This window comes from Poecile atricapillus, chromosome 1 (assembly GCF_030490865.1).
Source record: "Poecile atricapillus isolate bPoeAtr1 chromosome 1, bPoeAtr1.hap1, whole genome shotgun sequence".
Taxonomy (NCBI): domain Eukaryota; kingdom Metazoa; phylum Chordata; class Aves; order Passeriformes; family Paridae; genus Poecile; species Poecile atricapillus.
The window spans coordinates 156,527,578-156,547,282 of NC_081249.1; positions in this window are offsets into that span (position 1 = coordinate 156,527,578).

A 19,705-nucleotide genomic window follows, 5' to 3' on the forward strand; every position below is an offset into this window, starting at 1 on the left:
TGGAATTAAGACCAGGTAGCCAGTATATTGCCTCTGGAATGAAATTTGCCGTTTACAATTGAAGCAAAAGCACAGCATGTAATCTGTAAACTTGACATTTCCTGGAAATGCCAGCCTAAATGCACTTGTATGGCATATGTATGCTTTTGTTTCTCTGCATGGAAAATGGGCCTGATGGATCAGACATGACGTCCACCATTTAAGACTCATTACTGGTTTTTTTCTGAAACTACCAGCCTGGAAAGCTGAAAATCGATATTTTGAGCTGACTCCTATTTCAGTGTGCTCACAGCCCTACAGACCTCACTTCTAGAAATTTAACTTTCCCAGAGGTTGCATGAAAGATCTGAAGGCTGGAAATAATCTGACAGATTCACTAACAGGCAGAGTACCTGAGGTTAGGTGTGCTGAATGCAGTGTTGAAAGGAAAAATATCCTACTGCAGTACTAAGATCGGGTAGGTAAATGGAATAAATGTACAAATGAAGTGTGTATTAAGCACTAACATTTAAAAAATTTGATGAGTAATTTAGCCCTAGTTACCCTAGTCACTAACTTGAGACAGCATCCATTTCTGATAGGAGAAAATACTGCATGATTTAGTGAGTTAAGGTTATTTCAGATGGTAATAGCTTCAAAATAGAACTTGTAGGTAAACTTTGATATTTGTAAGCTTTACAAGTGTCCATGTTGCCCTTTGTTTGGTTTCTCTGTATGAAATAATATAAATGTATAGGACTCAGGCCATTTAATAAGGCAGTAATCTCCAAATTTTCCTAGAACAGCTATTTTAACCACAGACATTATATGTTTTGTAAGATTTGACTTGCTAGATTTTGTTAAAAATCTGGCATTTTAGAACATGGTCATTGCTTTGAAAAATAGAAGAATACAGAAAGAACACTGTTCAAGAGGTGGTTAGCAGCAGTAGAATTTTTGTCCTTTGTTATGGTGTCAGTTCAGAAGGAAAATCTTCATACATCACAACTGTCTTCACAAATAGAAGCTATAGGAATAGGACAATGGAAATTATTAGCGACATTCATTTCATTATTTCATTAATTATCATTTAATATATCATTAAACAGGTCAACATTAATGGGTTCTCCTTTTCCTATAAGTAAAATACATCTGAATCAATTGGCCAGAGTTGAAACATGAAATCTGCTTTCCCTTCATCCCCCTCCTCCCGAGATCCATGATGGTGAAAGCCTGCAGGTGGCAGTAAATTTATGCTGAAGCTACTTGATGGTAGTTTCGAATTTTCTGTCTAGATCCTGTTAGATTTTTTTCAGTTTCTCTTAGTTATAGTACACCTACAACTGGATTTAATCCTAATGCATATTAATTAAAGGATATTTGGAAAGAACAGTACTCAGAGCTCTAAAGGAGGATTATCTTTTGCTACTATACTGTGAAAGAAAATCACTATGTAAAGGCTTAGGAAGGAACAGAAATGGATTAGATTCTATCTAGTTGCCATAGAAACAAAATATGTAATTAAACAAAATGAAACGTATCTCTTACACTGATTAAAGTGTTTAGAAAAGGTGGGACAATGGAATGAGTGTTTTAACCTGCAACACCAACACCAAACCCTGAAAAAAATAGGGGGTTCTGGTTTATTTTTCTAATGCAGTTTTCATTTACTGCACTTTTTATGCTTGGTTAACTAAAACCAAAAATGTTTTGCTTCCTAGGGTGAATCTATAAAAAGGAATGTCAATCATAATCAGCAATAAGTAATGCAATGCAAATTTATATCAATACTGTTGCAGATTAATAACATTAATATTATGTGATACTAATAATACAATTAAATGAATCTTAAGCACATGCCTTTTTTGGAAAAAAACTAAACAGTATGAACAGTTTAATCACACTTTAAAATAATTTTTAAGAGATCACTTCAATGTTTCTTATTCTATAAGATTATGCAAACAGTTTCCTACCCTTGCTCTATTGCTAATAAAGACAATTTCTAAACAAATAATGTGTGTCAAAAGAGCTTCCTTTTAACCAGATATTAAGTGCTGAGAGTTTAGGATGTTTCAGAGCCCGCAGTTAGTGCCAGGTGCCAGGAGAGGGCACTTTGAGGTTTCTCTTGAAACACTATTTACTTTTAAAAGAAGTTTAACTCGTGTTCTCAGACTTCTCTTTCTCATTCTTCTGGCATAAAATTTCACGACTTGAAGTTCAGAAATGTAGCAGTTATTGTTACTTTGTTAGCTTAACTCTGAAGGTGACTACATTCTGCTATTTATAAATTGAAGAGACTTATTTCCATGGTAAATCTCTTATTTAGCACATCTCAGTGTGTGGCCCTGGGAGGTGGATGGAAACTGGTTGGCTTTGTATTTCACGCTACCACCACAACCCTTCAAAAAAAAAAAAAAAAAAAAGAGAATTACGGCATACGATTCTTACCTTTATTTCCTTCAGAGTGAAGAAAAAGTCAAAAAAAATCCTGCCCTCAGTTCAGTGTGTGACTTCAGGTTCAGGTGCTTATGCCAAAACATGGCTAAAATATCAGAATCTATTTTATACAGACAATGTTGACCTTGGAAGTACTTTACGTGGCACATCTGCATTTGCTTGCCAGGCTTCTATGTGGAATGAATAATTTCTTGCAGTCCTGCTGAGGGACATGGCAGCCTTGATTTAACACACGTGTTCCTAGGGCTCTGCACCTTCAGGTGGAAACAAACGGGAGGAAACTCTGAAAGGACACAGCCAGCTCTGTTGCAGAGGCAAAGTGTGTACAACATCCTTCCTCACTCAAAACCAAAGGGGAAATTGAGAAAAAGGAGAAAAACACCGAATTCTTAAAATTTTCTGGGGTAGGAATTTGAGATCTGCCTGCCTTTTATTCCTCAAGCAACCAGTTTCCTCATCCTAAAGTGTGTATGTGTGTTGCTATGTTTGTCTATATTTACACTGATCTCTAATGCATCTGAAGCATTAGTCCAGCTAACAAACCCTATCAGTGTAAATATCTTTAAAAAAAAATCCTTCCAAACTCTAGAAAAGTGCATTGATTTTCCCACACTTTTTGGGGGTAGGGGGAAGCAGGGTTAGGATTAGGTCAGGAGTGTTTAAACACATTTAAGTCCCCAGTATTTTAGGATACCTGCCACAGGTAAGACTTCTGAAGGCGCAGTTTTTCAATTTTCCAACAGACGAAGTTGCTTGGAGTTTCTCATAACTACAGAGCCTACTGTAACTGATAAACTCTTTCTTAAATGTTATTAGTAGAAATTTTGTGCTCTGGCACTCTGTCCAGGATCTGTAAAATACCAAATTCCTAATTTTCTGTGGCTAACACTACACGGATGTTCTTGTGCTTACTAATCTTATTACAAATTACTTGACTCTTAAACCATCTACCAGCCAACTTCCAAAAGGCTGAGTCAATTCAATGTTCTTCTGACCTTTGACATGGTTTTAACCAACCAAATAATTTCCAGCCTTTCTTATTAAATGAGAGGTAGGGAAGGGCACATGCCCGAAGCCTTGGGGGATCAAAGTTGAAGGTCTTTTTTCAGGCCTTTCAGCCTCTTTTTCATGCCTCAAGCAATCGAGCAGCTCAACCTGTTCTCAGTGCAGCCACTGCCCTGCTAAATTGCCTGAATACTAGTGGTGCCCTAGAAATGGGAAATTTAGGCCAAGCCCAGTCCTTGAAACGTGTGGGGTTTTTTGTTTGCTTGTTTATTTTCTGCCTAATCCCACATGGCTTGTTTCTTACCTCTGTTTCCAGGCTTTCTGGAGCTGGAGGCAGCCAGCAGAAGGCATTGGGTGCTGTCTAGTGGCAAAATTATTCAATATGTAAAAGCCCTATGTGGTGGTGGTGGTAACCACACACTGAAGTGCTTCCAGTAAACATTAATGATAATATGAGCAACGACTTCAACAAGTGGAAGTGCAAATCCCTGAGAGTTGGTGCTGAGGGCATTCCCTGCAGGTCTGGGATAGCCAGCTTCTGTCCTGTCCAGAAATGGATGTGTGTTTGAGTCACAGATGTTGTAGCCTCTGCAGGTGAGGACTCTGTGTACAGTTTGCTCTTGACTCAAAATTAGGTAAAGCTTTGCTGCTCGGTTCCTAGGTACTACTGAGAGTTTGGCTCTTAATCCCTGCACTCATCTGTCCCCACTTGTAAAATAATACTTCCTTGAGGGGAAGCCATGAGGTTTAAGGTGATTGATGTTGATTTATCAGATTATTTGGTTTTGGGGAACCCTAGAACTAACAAAAATAGGCAGTTATATTACACAGAATGTATTTTGAGCCCAATACAATAAATTATTTTGCATTTAAAATTATGAAGCAGGGTCTAGTTTTTAGTCATTCAAAGGATTGTTTTATTGGAATGATAATTGGATTGAAAAACAAGAATATTTTCAGTAAGGCAAAATCTGTGCATGGTATATAAACAGTGGCTGACCTTTTCAAGTTTTTAACTATTTTAACAGCAAGAATCAAATCGCAAATCACTTTTGTGAGTCTATAATTTCTGTCTCCAAAACTCACTTGTGATGAACAGCCTAAAACTCAGCACCTATGGAAAGAGTTGTGAGATCATGTGATAAAACATATTATTAGTTGCACAACAGTTACTAAATTCTCATCTTTGTCCAGGGGCTTTCATTCTCTGATTGTGTGGTCTTGCTGCTTGTATGACAGTAGTATTCATTATATCTCTAAATAGAAACCAAAGGAAAGCTTTTTGGGATGAAATGTATTTTGTTTTGTTTTGTTGGGTTTTTTTTTAATTCTTCCAGTGTTTGAGTATTTTAAATAGTTTGAGATGCATATAAATATTCTTAATGATTAGGCAGTAGTCAGCCAACTCCAACTTGCCTATAAATGAGCATTTTTAATCAGGCTTCATCTGAATGGGGCTCTATCATAAAAATTTCACACACAAACTTGGAGAAAGCTCATTGTTTCTCATTTTAAGTAATGCTCATTCTTTGTGGTTGGTTGGTTGGTTTGTTGGTGGTAGTGTTTGGTTTTTTCCCTTCCTGGGATATAAATAACCCAGTATTGTTTGAAATTGTATAGAATAATCTTTTTTCCTCGCTATGTAGGATTCAGGGTGTGGGTTGCTTTATTATTCTACTTTATAATATATGAAATATTTGTGTTACAGAGGACTGACCACATCCCACTCATATTTTATTTTATTAAAAAGGCTATCACAGCAAGGGCTATCTCCTGTTACCTAGTAGCAGGCAAATCTCATTATCTCCAATTTTAACTTTGGAAACATACAGAACCGGAATGTTAGCACTCACATTTGGTGATAATAATTTGGAAAAATTTTCAGCATCAGCATTTTTTGGGATTTGGCATCCCTTCCTCAGCAGGAGCAATTCCAATGCAAGTGGGAAGCCGCTTCCCTGGCCTTGAAGTTACAGCCCTCCAACCACGACTGGGCAGCAGAAGCATTTCTGATGCTTTAAAGGCAAGAAGTGGAAGATACTGTAGTTGGTGGAAGAGGAGCAAGAATTAGACTCAGCCCTGGAGTCTCCTCTAACTCTCTCCAAAGGGAATAACAACGTGGGCAATTGCCTCCCACCCACAAGTTCTCACTCACTGCAGCAAAGTGCTTTCTCTGAATCCTCTTTCTGTCTTTTCTGATGTAATTAAAGCCAATAAAGAACATTTTAGAGTGAAAGGACTGATGAACAAACAGCTGGTATAGCTGAATCAGTCTCATTTGCTTGGAAAACTATGCTAGGCATGTGTATTTAATATCTGAAATAGTGAGCAAGGAAATCAAAGCCAGGAAATAGGGTTTTGTTCCTTTTGCATTTTTTTTTCATAACTTTTATAATGCTTTATACATTAATTATAATTTTGATCCTAATTATTTATAGTACTACCTGCTATTTTATAGATACCTTGTGGTCTGAAAGTTCCTACAGAATACATCAATTATTGTCTAAACTGATAGGAAGTATTATAATGCAATTGCATAAAGAGTATTATGGCCACATTTTAGGGCTTTCTGTGCATATCAGAATATTTAGAAATTTGATTTTATGGTTGGTGCAGCAAGTTTAAGTGTGTATAATAGGTAATTATTTTATTTGGGAGTTTTTTTGAGTGCTGTAAAGAAATCTTTAATAAAGCAGAAAAATAGGATTTATTGATGCTTGACCAAGTGATGGGAGTTTTCCTGAGGAGCTGCAGGTCTGTGCTGCACTTCTTTAGAAGCTCATATACTGCAAATAAAGCTTTGCTTTCAGAGCTGCTTCTACACCTTGACCACAGGATAAATGTTGCCACTGAATGGTGATGATGGAGTGTGCAGGTGGCTCCCAGTCAGAAGCAGTGATCACACCATGTCTTTACCTGAAAATGTGGCAACAAGTTCTCCTGTGAATGCTCTTTTTTTGTCTGGCACTAAAAATGAATAGAAATGTTGGAGGGAAATCCCATAAAAGCTTAAAAGCCCCAAATGGGGTAGAGCTCAGTGCAGCATGCTGAGCATTGATTGGATCCCCATCTGATGCTGTGCAGCCTAGGAGTCCCAGTATCTGAAGAGATGTAAAAATCTCTATACTATCCTCCTCATAATTTTTGATGGTATTAGCTCCACTAAGTGGTATTTTAAGTGATAATTCAGAGTGAGTGCCTATCTTACTGGGACCATAACAACCAGGACCTTTTGGTGCAGGGCAATGGCACACTAATTTTGAGAAAGATATGTAAACCCAAAGGATATCAGTCTGTGTTGCTGGTATGACTTGCAGAGGGTACATGCAGAGACTTCAGTTGTTTTGAATACCTACTACTTTAGTTGTTTTGAATACCTGCTATTAAATCCCAGCCATTTAGCTTTTATTTATTTATGCTGTAGATAAGTCTATTAATGTTATTTTAGCTCTGTACACATTAGGTATTCTCAAAATAGGAGGCCTATCCTCTCATACCTGAGAATATTGTGCCTAAATTTTGCGTTCTTGCAAGGCCTTGCTTACATGGAAGTAGAACTGCAGAGATATAAGATTGGCTTTTGTAGATGTACAAGTTCTGGAGGATTAGGAAATGTTTAGGATGTTTAGGAAAGAGGGAGAACAATCTGTCATCTCTCTGATTTTATATTTGGAACTTGCTGTAGTACCAAAGCTAGTCTTCATGTTATTGATAACATGGCCTTGATGCTGGTGGGTACTGGTGTGAGCTGTGGCATAAATCAAAATTTCTTTTGACTGTGTAAGATATAATTTATCTTTCAATGCTTTACATAAGATCTGTGTAGGAAAGCTATGGGCAATTTTTTCTTAGTGGTATGCAAATTAAAGCAAAAGTATGTACCAGTTTTACACATGCAAACAGGAAATGTGGAGCAATATGACTAGCTGTAAAGGGTGCTCAAGATCACTTCTGTGAATTTGGGGTTGGCTGTCAGAACCTAGAAGAGTGCACAGTCCTGCAGCGTGGTGGCCACAGATCCACATTTCCTTCTTTGATTTATTTCTTTCTTAAGAAAACTGCTCTGTGCAGTTTGTCTTGTCAGTGCTGGATTAGTACACTGAGGGAAATGGGAAGCAGCTCCTCAGTGTCTAATGCCTGCTCCAGTGTGCCTCAGAGGACAGCCTGAGGCATTTGAGCGTGGTGGTCTTTAGCTAAGGATTTTGGAGGAAGCTATGAGTGTGCATTTTTAAAAGCTGCATACTAAGTTGGGTTCGACTCTTCAAATTCTTGATTTTGTGAGATGATGGAAGTGTTACAGCAACTTCTCTTCATTTACATTATTGAATTAAAAGTGAAAATACACATGCAATCGGTACATTAACATTTGTGTGTTGTCCTTTTAAAAGTATTTATTTTTCAATCTTAATTTATGTTCAGTGAATACACACTTTTAAGCAGCTTTTATCTGCCACTAACTTTGTAATATTCATGACCTGTAATGCAAACACAGACGTTGCTATTTTTGGAATAAATGTGGCTGTGGACTCCCTTAAGGTAAGAAAGAACACTGGACTTCTGATATTTTGAGTATAAATGGACACTTGATTATTTGGTTAATATAAAAAATCTGATATTGTCACTTAAGGAAGTTTTAATGTACTCCCTCCTTTGACTTATCTGTACAAACTAAAGGTACAGCCTATGTAGAACTGCATCTGAAATTTACTCATCATCTGTTGGCAGCAAAGGTCATGTGTTCTATGAACATCCCACTTCTGGGTGCAGTAGACGAATTTATCATAGAAAAAATCTACATACATAGTAATTAGTAATTTATAGTTTAGAACAACAGTATGTGGTAACTTCATATTGGAAAAAATGAAGAAATACAATGTGTAAGATAGAGCTCTGTATGTGCTGATCTGTTTTGCTCTTAGACACGTGCTTTTCATTTTTAGAACTGTTTCATTTTAACAGCCAGTGCCCATGCTGCTGCTCAACTAAAGAACTTGAAAAAAGTTGTGTGACACAGGTATTCTGATAGATGACTTTTGCTATTTTTTGTTACTTTATTTTCACTTTTATTTCCAGTACAGATCTGTATCAGAATGGTTGCATTTTTCTATGAAGGACAACTAATGTACTAAGCAGTCAAACCCAGGGCAGTAATTAGTCTGGGAGAGATCAAAGGGTGCTCTTCTAACTCCCAACAATTTGATGATGGTGAGCAAAACCCACAGTCTTTATCTTTCCTTGGTCTCCTATGAATTTTCACTCTTTTGCCGCAGAGCAGCTGCTTTCTTGTCAATCCAGTGCACTACTTGAAAAAAATCCAGTTGGATGTAACAAATGCAATTTCAATGGGCTTAGTAAAACATCTACTCTTTCATTTAACCTTTCTCTTCGGTGAGTGACTCGCAGGAACAAGAAATTCCATGAGCAAAGGTGTCTCCAAAACCAATCAAAATTCACCACAGGGGGAAAGTGTGTCTGGAGACAGTGATGTTCTGAGATTTGAATTAGTCTGGGTCTTTGCTGTGTGATAGCACAGACTATGTGTGATTTAAATGGGAAAAAGGAAAAAAGTGAATGTGAAGAACCAAATACTCTGATGAGAAATCGCAGGGCTGGAATGGTAGTATTAACAGCCCACCACTAGTGTTGTCAGCAGAGAGATTTCTTCATTAATGCACCCTGCTGAGCTAGATGATCTCTTGGAAACTATTTCAGCTCACAATTTTCGTGATTACATGACTTCAATGATTTGATTTCATTATTTGATTTCATTATTTCAATATCTCAGTATTTTGGTTTTTACTCAAAGTCCTGGTCTCTCTCCTTTCCCTGCCCTATATTGTCAAGTGGGTAGGACAAAAAAAGAGGTTTGATTCAAGTTCCTTTTTCTTAAAAGCAGAGGCTACTGCTGCACTCTGCAAGAAAAAAGACGATGGGAGCACGTCTGTGTTCCTGTCTGGTGTGAATGACAAATGAAGTGGCAGAAAAGGAGGTCCTTGCCCAACAAGAAGGAAAAGGTAACATCACCAATAATCCCAATGCTCCACTGAACACAACAGGAGGAAATGATGGAGGGAATTTTGCACACTGGAGCAGAAGGTAGCACAGAAGTTATAGGATGCCTTAGGATGAAGAGGAATAAAAAGAAAAGGGCATCACACTGCAGAAAGAGTTCCACAGCCATAGTGATTCCTTCCCTTTACTGGTTGTCCCTTGGCCTGTCTAGTGAAGAATATTTTGATCATCTCTTGTGTGTGAGTGGGAGAAAAGAGATGGGGATGGGGGATTCTCTATGGGCTTAGAGCTCTGTTACTGCATGCTGATCTGAGTTTTGATCCCTGTGGGATTCTCCCACTCTCTGTTGTTAGATTACAGTGGCAGTGAAAGGCTCTCTCCCCTTGCCTGGCTGGAAACTAGGTCACTAGCTTACTAAATTAAGGCAGAGCTTGCTTGCTTCTAGTATTGGTGGAAGAACTCTTATTCACCCCCAGATTTAATTCTTGTAGGACAGAGTAGCTGGAGCCAAATACTTCTCTCTGTTTCAAGTTTGCACTGCAATTAAAATACTAATAGTTCGCAGTTAGCTAAGTGCATGGACAAGCCCTCTGGTCATGAGATCTGTGACCATATAAAAGTCTGCTCATTTGCTTAAGTATTTGTGAATGATAGAAATCCACACGTGTTTTTCCTACAAGTTATCCATAGACATTCTTTGCAACAGTGTTTTTTTTTGGTTATTGTCCATACCTTTGTATTACAGAATGTTCAAGAATGTGCTCGGCCCTGATTTGACTGATCTGTGCTGATGGGACAACTGCACCTTCCCTCCATTCTGCAGCATGTTTGTATCCTGGAAGGCCAAAAAACTTCTGTGCTCCAGACACTGTCAAGTTGGATACAATCATTTTACGGTTGGAGTGGGGGTTGTTTGGTTTTTCTTTCCCATTGAATGCAGATATTGCTCTACACCATTGTACATTGCATTGTCAAATGCTGGGGCAGGGGTTCTTTTCTTGCTCTGTAGCAGGTGGGGTCACTGACTCCTGACTGAATGCAGACAAGCTGCAAATGCAGGAAATGGAACTGAACTCTGCCATCGCAGCTGTTGGAATGGAGTTGTTTCAGCAGGGACATTAGCTGTCATTTTCAACTTCTGAGCAATCTCTTTGAGTTTAATTTTTAAATCATCAGACTATTGCAAAGGCATTTAATTCACGTAGCCAAAATACAACTTTTTAACATGTGATATGAAGGTTTTTAAAAACACATATTTTAAAAGGAGCCCATTTGCATTAAACAAAGAGCACATTTTATCTTACTGCTTAATTTCTTTTACTACTTCTATTCTGAACTCCTCTGAAGTGACAACATTTGAGATCTAGGTAAAGCTCAAGTGCTGTGTATGTTTACATGAATGATGTGATATTAAGTGGTTGACCTGCCTATTATAGAATTTGTAAGGCATAGTATTTTTTATTACACAGTGATAAATGTCACACTATGGAGAACTGAAGGTGCTGCTTCCCAGGAGAAATGAAGCCATTTGTAAGCCAGCTGTAATATTTTGCTTTTTCATGAAAATAGAGAAAATTAAATCTTTTTTTTCTCATCTCCTCAAGATACCAAGCAGTATTGAAGAGAGTGATCCTGCTTTATATTTGTATATATAAAAATATATATAAAATATATATTAAATATATATTTAAAAATGTAAGAAAAATTATTCTAGCCAAAGCATGCTTTAGTTAAATGAATTACTCCTTTAAGTGTTAAGCATGTTTGTAGGGGTGAGACAATACATGTGCCATCTTCTCATCCTCACTGTATGTTCTGTTACCACATAATGTAGTGAGAAGACCTGGATGAACAGAAGAAACCACCACTGTAAATCCTGACATTCTAAAAAGCAAGTAGGAGCTATTAACTGTGAATTTCAGAAAGATTAAAAAAAAATAAATAAAAAAAAGAAAATAAATGTCATCCTGTAAAACACTTTAGCATATACATTAAGACCAAAAATTGTGTAAAAAGAGCTGTTGTACCAGCTGGTACTGAAGCCTCCTGCTCATTCCTCTGGGAGAGGCATCAGGTTCCTCAGTTTGCTGGCCATGAGGGACAGCAACACGGAAGGGAGACAGGAGAAGGAGAAGGCCAGCTGTGAAATTATTGCAATTTGTGGTTTTGTACACATTCATAAATGCATTGAAGACTAAGTCCTACAAAACAGCAGGAGTTTCTTTCCTGATTTAAAGTTCCACAGAGGTCTGCTGAGCCTTTATGGTCATAGGCATAGAGAGGAAAAGAAGGCAGGAATAATGAAAAGCAGGTGACTCTGAACTAAGTGAATATAGTTTTCCTTAGGGAAAATTAGTTCGAAAAAGTTTATTTTTGTATTATTCTGGTAGAATCTTTAATGGCATCCCTTTGAAATTGTATAGAAGCATTTAAGGTCAAAACACACACAAAAAATTTTCTGGATTGAAAGCCTCTTTCAGCTGTAATGGAAGTTATTGTAATAAGTAATGGAAATGTGTAATGATGATGAACACTGCTTAAAGTGTTCTTGAAGTCTGCAGGTTCTTCTTAGACATCTTCTTAGACAAAATTTCTGTTAAATTTTCTGGAACATTTGTATGCTGGATGTAAAGTGGAAAACAATTACCAATTATCAAGCAGTAAGGTATTAGGGAAAACATTTATTTTTCTCAGGATCTCTTCTCCATTTCCTTATGTCTTTTGTATGCTTAGAGCAAGCAAACGTATAAAATTACAGCAAAGGCCTGTAGTAAACCTGATGTAAATGGACAGAGGTCTATATAGGGCTCATTTGTCTTATGGTGATTTCTCTATGTATTTATAGAATTTAAAGCAAAACCTCTTTTTCTTCAGGAGACCTTCCTACTGCTTTCAATAGGTAATCATACATCCCACAGACAGGTTGATTTAATGATTATTTGAAAATGTAATCATTCTATCACAGTTTTAATGTTATCAGCCTGAGATTATAATAGCTTAGTTATCCATAAGTGAAGAGCACATCAGTAAGTAATGCAATCATATCCAGACTGTCAAACATAGAAATAAAATATTAGTTCAGTGATTGTATTGATATAAAGAATTCTGTATTTTAATAATGGATTTTGAAAATAGTTTCAGCAGCTCAGGAAATAACCCACCTTCTGATGGTCAGTCTATGCACCAGACCACATGATGCCAATGGGAATATCCCACCTCTGTCTCGTTAATCTCAGCACTCTTTCTCAATTCTGTCATTGCAGTGCATTTGCTTTGCATTGGAGTGGAGAAATGTTGAATACGTTTCTTGTGTAGAATTGTCTACTCCCTATTAATGTTTCCCACAATTTCTCTTCTGTCTCTTTAGAGTGGAAGGTGTCCCCTGCAGGTAATCAGGGGATTCAAACAAGAGCCAAAGTCCAAATAAAAGATTTTTTTTTCACCCAGGTTGGACTGCTAGAGAAGTTTTCCTTTCTCCTTTGTAGTGCTTTGCTTAATTCTCCTCCTAAAATCATCTAGGTATTGTATTTAACCAATTCACTGTAGAATAAAGACCTAGAACACTGGTGTGTTCTGTTTCTTTGTGGGGCTCAGGGTCCTGGCTTTTGGTTTTTGGTTAGTTTTAAAACTGAGTGAAGCTTTCTGGTGAGTGGTCTGCATCCATGACCTGTGGCCTATCCTGACTGATTGCCTGTAATTGTGGGAACCCCTTTTGGAATGAATCCTATCTCAGATTCTTTGAGTGATGGAATTTCCCCAGGCAGAGGAATTTTCTTTAGTGTTTTTGTTTTCTCCCCTTCTGTCACATATGAAGGATTTGGAAATGAATGCAAGTCTTTAGGCCTAAGCAAGGAAGGTGTCTGTCTTGTTCAGAAGTAATGTGTTTTGTGGAGATGTTTACTTCCCTTCTGCTGCACATTTACCACCTACTATGAATGTAGCAATGGAAATTCATAGACAAAGTTATGAGTTGTTAATTAGAACAGAAACCGTGGCAGTTCTTTGCCTCAGATGTGCTTTGCAAATTCACTTTGTATAGATGCTGCATTCAGAATTGTTAGGAGCCCTGTTTTTATTGTGCTGTGTTTTGTCTCTGAAACATTAGAGATGAACATTGTACTCAGCTGAGAAGAAAAGGTATTCGTGCTCATAGTGGATGGGAGTTCAACTATGTTTTGATTTAATTTATTTTTTTTTTACATAATCAAAATAACTTAGTGAGCCCTCTAAGAATGAATGAAATGCTGTAATAACGTGTCCTGTACTGTTGTGAATACTGAAGCCGTTTCCATTCTTGCTCACAAGGTCCAATCTTGCAGCTCAGAAAAAGTAAGGGAATTTATTTATGTGTACATTAAAACCCAAGTTTTCTGCTTCCCACAAAATGAGAATTTAACATTGCCTACAGTTGGTGTGAATAGTAAAAGGAACAGGAAACAAAAAAGTCCTTTGGAGCCCGCTTGAAGGGGGTCTGACACACTACAAGAGATCCACATGACATCTGCACATTTTTCTGTACGTTAGCACTGGAAAGAGGATAGAATTACCAGGAAATGTTGCCCTGTGGTTTCTGTATTGAAGTGGCTCCATCTGTGCCACCTGTGGATGACATGATTGGAGCATTAGTTCTTGCTCTGCCTTAGCACTATTGATAACTCTGCTTAACATCGCCACAGGGGAGGCTTTGTTGGAGGCTGCAGTCACTTCGCCTGAGCAATGGTGTACATTGGCTCCTCCATTCAACCCTTTTTTCTGACATTATCGCATTTGAATGGGCCACCAGTGAAGCCATTCAGTGAGAACATGCAGCGGGGCTCCTGGGTGGCCCGGGACTGAGCCCAGCACCCCCGTTAATGGACTGCCGGCCGCAGCCCATTGAGCTCCATGAACTCCGTGACCAAAGGGAAGTGAGACAAAGATGTCCCTCGGCACAATGTGTAGGTCAGGGCTGGACAAAAGCAGATAGTGACAATCAAATCTGTTTGATTGCTCCACTGAAAGGGGACGCCTACCACCGTGGACCAGGGTTCCCGTAGGGGCTGTGCCCGGCGCTCCTCTGCCCATCGCCTGGGCCTGGGCTGCGCTGGCGCTGCGCTCTGAGCTCCTGACTGAGCTCTTGCTCTGCTCACAGCAGGCTTTGCGTTCTCCTGAAGCTAGCAGTCGATGTAATTATCACTGCAGTTTGCTTCTAAGAATGTGTGTAACCCTCTTGTTTGTTCACCTGAACAGTGCATGCATCCTTGCCCTTACATGAAATGTCAGAGGCGGCTGTGTGAGTTAAGTGCAGTACAAAACTTCCCTCATCTGGCTATTTGTGCATGTGATTTTGATAAAGGTAGCGATCTTTTTGAAGTGTTCACCCAAGACTGGTGAATTCAAGATGGAAAGTGGTAGGTACTGTGTTGTATTGTTGTATCTCTCATTCCCTTAAATAAAAAAATGTTCAGTGCAAAAATTCCTTCTGTTGAAAGGGGGGTCTTACATTTCGCTGGTGATTACAAACCACACTTTCAAAAAGGTTTGTGGTTGTTGTTTTACTTCTAGCTCACGTGTGCTGAAATTAACATCTGCTACTTGCAACTGTTAAAACTACTCTGTTAAATTAGTTGGACAGCAGGTAGTGAGAGCTTTTCATCCAGCAATTAAGGAAAAAAGTTGGAGATGGGAGTTAGTGGCTCTGAGCTCTGTATTGGCCTACATCAGAGATGGTTGATTTGGGTCAGTGGCTTGAGAGTTGTTCCTTGGCTCGGAATAGGGATCGTATGCAAGACTACACCTGTCCTTGCATCTTTGTGGGCTCTTTCTGTACAATGTACCATTGCTCTCCACTGGACAAAGGATAATGGTTTTCCTTGAAGATTAACAGAGCTGTGTTAGAACAGCTAACAGAGCTGTGAGAGACATCCTGAACTCCAAGCAGGAGTTCAGCTGTCAGGTTTGCTCATTTGATGAACTGGTTTGGGATACACCTCTACTGTTTATCTGTGTGTTTGCTTTCAATGTTGTGAAAATATCCCCTCAAAAATTTGTGTGGGTCATAAATGTCCTGCAGCTGGGAGGAGCCATATATATGTCTTTTTATGCTACATATCCTGCATCTCATTTCCCACTTGCTTCAGGAAAAACCCTTAGGACTGAGCTGTCACCCAGATGATGTGTATTTGCTTGATCATCCATCTCCCATGGAGATAACCTTGCCTTTTCTAGGTCACTTCTCCTGCCTTCAAGGTGCATGTGACTTTTCTATATCGATAACAGGAAATGCTCTCAGCCTCTTGTAAATATCGGATTTCCATTTTGATTGAAGATGAAGGACAGGAAAGAAATGAGTGATTTTCATTCCTTGATGCTATAATGCCTTACCAAAAATACTCTACTAGGGTTTTCTACTTTTGAGTTTTTACCAAAACAGATCTAGCCTTAAAGACCTCAGAGAGAGAAAGGGAGGAGTGTGGATGTTGAGGTGGAAAAAGGATGCTGAAGTGGTAAAAACTAGTTGGAAAATACTGTGGGCATCTTGACTCCACACTTCATTAACTTTGAATAGACTTTGTCTTCTGGACTGTGAAACATACAGTTGAAATCGACAATATGAGAAGAGAGTTCTAGGAAAAAAGACAAGAATTGGAAAGAGATCCTGTCAGAATTCTGAAAAAGACAAAGGGAAAAGGGGACCAAAATAAAGAGACTGAGACAGATGAAACAGAGGAGGAGATACCTGGAACTTACTTTCTCAAAGGAGATTAGACAGATCTAATGAAAAAACAAATATATGGAGAATAACAGGAATGGCTGAGCCAATGTGTCAACTGCAAGTGTTTGAACCTAGAGGTCTTGCATCCTAGCCCTGATTTTTGAGTGATAAAACTATTTCCTATATTACATAAACATCCATAACCTTGTATATCTTTTGGTGCCATTGCAGTTGTGCAAAAAGCATTTACTGCTTTTTTGTGACCAAACAAGAGCTCAACAAGAGAAGCTTTGGAAGAATGAGTGGAAAGCCTTCCTCACCTTGATTATGTTTTGATGATTGCTAAGCAGGTAAGATAAGGTACCATCAAATCTCTCATGCTGTTATTTTAAATGCAAACAGAAAAAAGGAAGTATGGGTAGCATGTGGTTCTGTATGAGAAAACAGTAAATATAATTTTTTTTGTTACAACTGCAGGTAAATTGGCACCTTCAGATATAGAATTACAAAAAGCAGAGGACACTGCATCTATCTATTGCCTTTAGCATCAAATTTCAGCTGCAACAGGAAAGAAAATTATTCCTTTCCCTCAAATGGCTTTTGAAGCATACAAAGCTCAGAACTGACAGATCAGAGCTGTTTGGGCCAAGGGCAAAGCAAGGATGCAAGATTTTGCTGTCAGTACTAAAAAAGTCGATGTTAAGAGAAGCAGTGCAGTCTCTGGGGGGCAGCACACTACCACCTCCCGTGCCTGGAGCTTGCAGCACTTCCACTGCACACATCTCCTTAGGGGAATAATTGCTTCTATTGCTAAGTCTTCTGGAAACTTGGCTTTGATTTCACCAGACTTCCACAATAAGTACCTCGATTTTATTTTTATACGTTGATTTTAGGACTTTGTTAATTAAAATCTAGTGACTTTGCAAATATTTCTAGTTTTATGCATCCAGCAGTATCAGTTTAGTTCTGTTATGCTCTTGCCTCCTGTAACCCCTCTGGTACAAAATTGCCTGTCAAGAACGTTTCTGGTCATTTTTTTCCTGCTTCCTGACAGATTTTTTTCCATCAGGGTCCTGACACATGGAAAACCAGTCCTTTAGAAAGGATGGGATTTTTTCACTTCTTGCCAAGTGGTTTCTGTATGGAGTGTTATGAGATCTCTTCTGCACACATTACTGGAATCCCAGAGGGGCAGTTTATCTGCTTGACACTCCATAAACCTTGTTAGAATCAAATGGGCCTATGGGATTCCCAGCATATATTTGTTCTTATGGTGTTATCAGTAATCTAGAGCTGTGCAATGAATAAGGAAGGGTCCAGGGGCTGATTTAAGACAGATTTTTATTATTTTTTTGGTTATTATCAGCTGTAACTAAAAAGGATAGGAGATTAAGGAGGGGAATTCTTCATCCTTCAGTACTTTCTACAGTAAAGCATCCTGCTATAAAACAGTAGAACTCTATACCTACGTGTTTCTTCAGTTAATAACCATGGTTCTCAAAGCTGAAAATGAACACCAGAGTGCTGTTTCTAATTTGATTAATAATTCAGATGCCCAGTAGGATATTTTTTTCAGTAGAAAGTCTCAAGTGAAAGGAAAAAGTGCACATTCCAGTGAAATTTGATCCATTGGTTTTGGTTGAAAACAAATTTTAAGGTGTTGAGGAGCATTCACAGGAAGAGTAAGGAGAAAATTCCTAAAACTATTTATAATCAGTAACCAAGACTCCCACCAAGAATGTAGAAACCTACATTCCTATCACCATGTTGTTTGATTTAGGAAAGAGGTAGCAACCCAGATCTCCTCCACTGGAGACCTCTTTAATATATGAAAAAAGTTCCTCTTGCATGTATGAATGCTACAAAAATTTTCTTCAAAAAATGTGATGGACTCAGGATTGCACTTTTCTTTCAAAAAAAATTGCATTTCAATATGCAAATTAATTTGAAAATAATTTAAAAATTAGTAATGTAAAAAAATTCTTCATCTTTTATTTTTATGTGAATGACTGGAAGAACACCTCTTCTGTTGTAAGACCAAGAGAACATAAAAAATTAATTGTTCTTTAAAAATTTGGTTTTATCTGGGCATAGAAGCACTAAATCCCTCATCAACAATGAGCCCCTTTTCAATTGTGGAAATTTTTCATTTTCTCATGGTCTGCCGTAGCATCTACTATTATACTTTTAAGAACAAATTCTCTAAAAGCTCTGCTAAAACTCTAATCTTCAATATCACTCCATGGAATAGCTTCAGGTCTCTTAACATGGCCTCAACAACCACAGTTTCCAAATCAGAATCTCATGATTATTAGCTTGTGTTACTTCAGCCCGGTGTGTAAGGCCCTTCAACATGAAAAAACCTGCTTATAACAATGCTCTAGACATGTTCACATATTTGGATTTATTTCAAGTGTGATTTACCCTGATTTTAAGAGGTTTATAAATCTGATTTTTAGAATGGTTACAACTCAGTCCTGATTTTACCCCAAGTCATTGCATCAGGCTTCTTAACTTCAGCTCCATCTTCCTGGAATTTTTATCTGACAATGGGCTCTGATCTCTTTAGGGCCCAGTGCAGGTTGGTTTACGTGTAACTCGCAACATGAAACCCTTCAGCAAAGAAATGAAGACAAACACAATTACATACAAGACTTTTCTAAATCGAGACTGTGACAACTCTTTGTTGCTCAGCACCAATCTTGAGTATGGAACTGCTGCCATCCAGGAGTACTTTTTACATATATGTTCTATGGTTATAAGCCAAGACTTCATCTTTAGGAACATGTTGAGGTGGGACTCAGAATGCTGACAGCAGACACATGGTAAAGAAGACATTTGTAGGATGTGTCAGAGAAGAAGGATGTTAAAGGGTCAAAGGTTGGACTAGCAATGTGAGGAAAGCATGAAAATAAGACTAGGGAGGGTTTGAGAAGAGGGCCAAGCAGCATTTGGTATTGCATGTAATTTGGGAGGGGTATGTACAGGTGTCTGTAATGGAAAAGATTTTAATGCCAGGTTCTGTCACAGTGGAAATTGGAGCAAGCAGGCTAACCCAGAAGTTGTAATTTTGGTTAAAGCAGGAAGACAACAAATGAATTTGCTATGGAACTAGCAACTTTTCAAACACTAAATCCCACAATTCAGAAAACAAAAATCCTTATGAATACTAAACAGCTGGTAAAGGCAATTATTTTTGCAAACAAACCCACAAGACAAAATTTCCCAATCACCTCATATTGCTGCTTTGTGTAACCCACAAAGGCTGGTTTTAACAGGCAGCCTGCCAGTAGGGAGAGCCCCAGAGAGGGAGCATAAAAGATTCAGACGTGTTAGTGTGGTAGTTGCAGGTTTATTTCCAAACGGAGACTTGGTGAGCCTGACTAGTTTGGGTTCCAGCTGAGCTGTGGCTCATGGTCACAGCTTGGCCCGGGTTTTGGAGGTGCAAATAATAAAAGCTGCGTAGGATATTTTGGGGAAGCTGATGTGTAGAGTCTATTAGCTGCATTTAGTACTGCACACCTTGTATCAGGCTGAGAACTTATATTTTAAGCAGGA